We start from the raw sequence: 6,507 nt of genomic DNA on the forward strand, positions 1-6,507 counted from the left end.
ATGGAAAAATCACCCCAACTTTGGATGGGGAAACCAACAAGACCAAGGACAAGATTCGAGACGTTCCAACTTCAACTCCAATAACAATGCCACTCATCAAAACACCTCACAGAGATATCACCAACATCCATCTAGCCAACCTTCTCAACCACCTAATCTCAACCCACCATCATCCACAGATGATAGGCTTTCAAAGATTGAAGGTCTACTCAAAATTCTATGCAAAGATATTCAAGATAGTAAAGATTTCCGGGAAGAAGTGCAGTCTAACATGCAGAATCAAGATGTTGCCATCAAGAAACTGGAAACACAGATTGAATTCTTATTCAAGCAAACCCCTGGGCACAACAATTGCAGCAATATTAACTCAATACCAAGGGAAGAATGTCAGGCCATCACCCTCAAGAGTGGGAAGGAATTGAAGGAGACCCACAAGAAACCACCAGAGAAAGAATTGGATGAAGAAAACAAAGGACATGAGGAATCTCACACCTCAATCCCCAAGTCACATTAAGAAAGAGAAGTACCCAATCCATGCCTCTCAAAGGCCCCATACCCACAGCAGTTGCAATTAAAGAAAAAGGGAGAGGACAACCAATTCTCAAGATTCTTGGAGATCATCAAGAAATTACAAATAAACATACCCTTTGCTGAAGCAATCGAGCAAATGCCACTCTATGCCAAGTTCTTGAAGGAGTTGATGACCAAAAACGGAAGCTGAAAGAATAATGAGACTGTGGTACTTACAGAAGAATGCAGCGCCATCATCCAACACAAATTGCCTCAAAAATTGAAGGATCCTGGGAGTTTCCAAATCCCTTGTATCATTGGAGAAATCACTGTAGAAAAGGCCTTATGTGATCTAGGAGCCAGCATAAATCTAATGTCTCTAGCAATGATGAAAAAGATGAAGATTGAAGAAGCCAAACCAACAAGAATGGCCCTCCAACTAGCAGACAGGTCATTCAAATTTCCCCATGGGGTAGTAGAAGACTTGTTGGTGAAGGTGGGAGACTTCATTTTCCCAGCAGATTTCGTAGTACTAGACATGGAAGAAGGAGCTAAGACCTCCATCATCCTGGGGAGGCCATTTTTAGCCACTGCCGGAGCCATTATTGATGTCCAAAAGGGTGAACTTGTCCTCAGATTACACGAGGAGAAAATGACATTCAATGTGTTTAAGGCCATGAGATACCCACATGACTTATTGGGAGAATGTATGAGGCTGGACTCAATAGAAGCTTTGGTACAAGAAACTCATGAAGAAGAGCTTGAAGCATCAACAGAAGAGGAGTTAGCAACAAGCGAAAAAGCTGCAGCCGCTGAAATACATGTTCAAAATGGGCTAGAAGAGAAGGAGGAAAGAAAAGAAGCACCCAAATTGGAGCTTAAGGCACTGCCAACCACTCTTAAGTATGCATACTTGGGAGAAAATAAAAGCTATCCAGTAATCATAAATTCAACTCTCAGCCAAGAACAAGAGGAAGAGTTGCTTCAAGTCTTACGACGGCATAAAGATGCGATTGGATGGACACTTGCTGACTTGAAGGGAATCAGTTCAGCCATATGCATGCATAAAATACTTTTAGAAGAAGGTGCCAGACCTTCCATTCAGCCCCAAAGAAGGTTAAATCCATCAATGAAAGAAGTAGTGCAGAAAGAAGTCATGAAGTTGTGGCAGGGAGGAGTAATCTATCCAATCTCAGACAACCAATGGGTCAGTCCAGTTCAGGTAGTTCCCAAGAAAGGGGGAATCACTATGGTGCCCAACGAAAGGAACGAGCTAATCCCTACAAGAACCATTACAGGCTGGAGAATGTGTATTGACTACAGGAAGCTTAATGAGGCCACAAGAAAAGAACATTTCCCACTTCCCTTCATGGACCAAATGTTGGAAAGACTTGCGAGACATGCATATTATTGTTTTCTAGATGGGTATTCAGGATACAACCAAATAGTGGTTGATCCAAGAGACCAAGAGAAAACATCATTCACTTGCCCATATGGAGTGTTTGCCTATAGCGCATGCCATTCGGGCTATGTAATGCACCCGCAACCTTCCAACGCTGCATGCTCTCTATCTTCTCAGATATGATAGAGAAGTTCATTGAAGTTTTCATGGATGACTTCTCAGTATTTGGAGATTCCTTCCCTAGTTGCCTAACCCATCTTGCCTTGGTATTGAAAAGATGTCAAGAAACCAACCTAGTCTTGAACTGGGAAAAATGTCACTTCATGGTGACAGAGGGAATAGTTCTTGGCCATAAAGTTTCTAATCAAGGCATTGAGGTAGACAGAGCTAAGGTGGAGCTAATTGAAAAGTTACCTCCACCCAGTGATGTCAAGGCAATTAGGAGCTTTTTGGGGCATGCTGGCTTTTATAGAATGTTTATTAAATATTTTTCAAAGATAGCCAAGCCCTTAAGCAATCTCCTAATGTCTGATACACCATTTAATTTTGATGAGAAATGCATGCTAGCATTTGAAAACTTGAAAAAGAAATTGTCCTCTGCTCCTATCATTTCCCCGCCTGATTGGAACTTACCCTTTGAATTAATGGGTGATGCATCTAATTTTGCACTTGGGGCCGTGTTAGGGCAGAGGAAAGACAATTTAGTCCATGTGATATACTATGCTAGCAAAGTTCTCAATGATGGTCAAAGAAACTATACCACTACTGAAAAAGAGTTACTAGCAATAGTTTTTGCATGTGACAAGTTCAGATCATATCTCATTGGTGTTAAAGTGATTATTTTCACAGATCATACAGCACTTAAATATTTATTTGCCAAGCAAGAATCAAAACCAAGACTAATAAGATTGATCTTATTGTTGCAGGAATTCAATATTGAAATCAGAGACAAGAGAGGAGTGGAGAACAAGGTAGCAGATCACTTATCCAAAATCCATTATGAGGAAGGTGGAACACATGATACAAGTGTGAACGAGCTCTTTCCTGATGAGCAATTGATGACAATTCACAAAGCACCATGGTTTGCAGACATTGTCAACTTTAAGGCAACCGGGGCTCTACCTCCAGGGATCAATAAACATCAAAAAAGAAAGCTCATAAATGATGCAAAATATTTTGTCTGGGATGAGCCATATCTCTTCAAGAAGTGCTCAGATGGAATCCTTAGAAGATGTGTCTCGGAAGAAGAAGGACGAGAGGTCCTATGGAATTGCCACGGCTCATGCTGTGGAGGCCATTTTGGAGGGGACAGAACTGCAGCAAAGGTGTTACAAAGCGGATTCTTTTGGCCCACCCTTTTTAAGGATGCTAAAGAACTAGTAAAGAGCTGCAATGAATGCCAAAGATCTGGAAACTTGCCCAAAGGAAATGAGATGCCACAAAATTTCATCCTGGAACTGGAACTGTTTGATGTGTGGGGAATCGATTTCATGGGACCATTCCCAACCTCATACTCAAACAAGTACATCTTGGTAGCAGTGGATTACGTTTCCAAGTGGGTAGAGGCTATTGCCACTCCAATGAATGATAACAAGATGGTCATGAACTTCCTCAGGAAGAACATCTTTAGCCGTTTTGGAGTCTCCAGAGCACTTATCAGTAATGGAGGGAGTCATTTTTGTAACAGACCACTAGAAGCTCTCCTCCTACGATATGGGGTAAAACATAAGGTTGCCACACCTTATCATCCCCAAACAAGTGGGCAAACTGAGATATCCAACCGAGAGCTAAAAAGAATTTTGGAAAAGACTGTAGGTGCATCAAGAAAGGATTGGGCGAAGAAGCTATATGATGCTCTTTGGGCATACCGAACAGCATTCAAAACACCAATTGGAATGTCCCCATATCAACTGGTGTATGGGAAAGCGTGTCATTTACCGCTGGAGTTGGAACACAAAGCTCTCTGGGCTCTCAAGATACTAAATTTTGCCAGCATTACTGCTGGTGCAAAGAGGATCTTGCAGCTACAAGAGATGGAGGAATTTAGATCACAAGCCTATGAAAATGCCAAGATTTATAAAGAAAAACCAAAGAGAAGACATGACATGCATATTGCACCCAGGAGTTTCGAAAAGGGGCAACAAGTACTCCTCTACAATTCCAAATTGAAACTGTTCCCAGGAAAACTCAAATCAAGGTGGTCCGGACCTTTCCTTGTCACAAAAGTCTCGCCATATGGACATATAGAAATCATGAATGAAGGTTCAGAGAGGACTTTCACTGTGAACGGACAAAGGCTGAAGCATTATATGGGCAACATGGGGGAAAACCCCAGAGTAAAGTATCATCTCAAGTAATGGAAGAATCGTCGAGCTAGCGACACTAAAAGAGTGCTCTGTTGGGAGGCAACCCAACCTGAGGTAGTTTCCTTTTCATCTTCACCTCAATAAAAATCACAAGTTGTTTCCCCTGTATTGCGAGGAGCTAAGTTTGGTGTTCCACACCAAAACAATCAAGGAGTGAAAGTGTAATTCTAAGTTTGGTGCTCCACCAAAGATATTAGTTAGAATCACACTACACCCCAAAAAACACATTGCTAGCTCCAACCAATCAAGGGAATCACTTAGCTGTAGTTTAGTTTCCATTAAGAATTGTTTGGTTAATAACATGATATAAGGTTCTCTGCATATATGCAAACTTTTGTACTGGGCAAGAAACTAAGTTTGGTGTTCACACACCAAATTCAGTTCAGAAGTTCACTAGCATACATGCAAGCTAACTATTTTTCAAGTGCTTCGGGAACAAGCAACTTCCAATAACTTTGCAGGAACCTTATGAGGAAATGGTGCACCTTCATCCAAGGAGGTAAAGTAGCAAAGACTATGGACGATGACAAAGAGGAGGGCAACTAGAAACCATCACTCGAAGGTTGTATTATTACTTAATTCCATATGCTGAGAATGTAAAAAAAATAAAAAAATAAAAATTTTGGAAGTCCAATTGCACCTTTGATTAATAGCTGCTTGTTAGTTGGAACCTTTTCAATTCTGTCTTTAGTTCTTCATTGCTTAGGTCTATGTTATTGAGCCTAATGTCTTGAATGCTCACTGTCATCTTTCTTACTTGTATGCTTGTCTCTTTAAGTTAATCAAAAAGAAAATGTTATGGAAAGAACAAGAATGGAGTCATAGAAGTGCATTCTAAGTGTTTGTGGTAGGATGATTAGTAAGCTAAGTTGGTTCACCAAGAAAGGAAAGAAAGCAACTATCCATCCTAAGTCATAAATTTGAGACACATTCCTTGAGGCTAGCTAAATAATAAGATCCCAACAAGAAAAGAAAAAGAGTAATACAAGTGGAAATAAGAAAGGGAACACAAAAAGGAACAATGCTAAGCACCAAGGGTTGTGAAGCTGAGGCATGTGTCTATGGTGTTTATGTACAAGGGATATACTTGGATGAATAAGCTCTTAGGGGTGCCTTATCACTTGGTAACTTAGATTAACTAATCCAGGATTATCAGCTGAAAATCCACTATCAAGAGTAACCCTTGTTACAGAGCACTTAGTAACCCAAAGAGGTGCTGGACACCAAGGTCTCAAGAAAGAAAGAATAACAAACCATGTGCCTGTGGTGTGTATGTACGAGAGAAAGAGACTTAAGGGAGTAAGTCCTTAGGGGTGTCTTAACACCTAGCACCTTAAAACCAACTGGTTTCGGAGTGTTGGCTGAAAGCTTATCATAAAAAGTTGCCCTCTTATAGAGCACTTAGCCAAAAGAAAAATGTAATAAGCTTAAAGAGAAGGATCAATAAGAAAAAAGCCTCAAGGGATGCAATCAAGAGAGTGACTAGGGATTTGATAAAGGCTTGAAACCTAAAAGGAAAGAACCTAAGTTGTTATGCATGAAACTCCATGAACCATGAATGCTATTCCCATCTTTCTTCTTGTTCTTTTATTTCATTTTGCTTATGCTTCAGTACTTGCTTAGGGACAAGCAAGCTTTAAGTTTGGTGTTGTGATGCCAGGGCATCTAGGCCAGTTTCACTGACCTTTTCTTTACTGTTTTAGGGTAGTTTCGTGCATTTTCCTAGTAAACAAGGCAAGTTTTGGGTGAAAATACACTTACACCTTCATTCAAGCAACTATTGTGAATTTTGCATGATTTCATGAAATTTTTGCCAGAATTGCATGAGAATTTGATGATGCATAATCTCATGACTTTAGCTAGAGCTTTGATGCACTTTAATTGCTTGATTTCAGGACAAATGAAGCATGGAAGAATCACGTTAGCATTCACGTTAACTTAGTTAATGTGACTACTAACGTGGGATGGCAATTGGCTTGCAACATTAATGAGAAAAGTGATCACCAATAACGCCTGCGAAGCCACTTCATAGCCTACGTTAAGAGCCACGTTAACTAAGTTAACGTGGTACTTAACATAGAAGGAAAGGAGGACTCCACGTTAATGAGAAACGTGAACTCCAATAACGTTTCTCCTCAACGCTAGTGGTAAAAGTGAACACCACTAACGTTGGGAAACTAGGCAATGCCCCATGTTAAGAGTCACATTAACTAAGTTAACATGAACTCT

This window comes from Arachis duranensis, chromosome 10, assembly GCF_000817695.3.
Source record: "Arachis duranensis cultivar V14167 chromosome 10, aradu.V14167.gnm2.J7QH, whole genome shotgun sequence".
In the NCBI taxonomy this organism is placed as follows: domain Eukaryota; kingdom Viridiplantae; phylum Streptophyta; class Magnoliopsida; order Fabales; family Fabaceae; genus Arachis; species Arachis duranensis.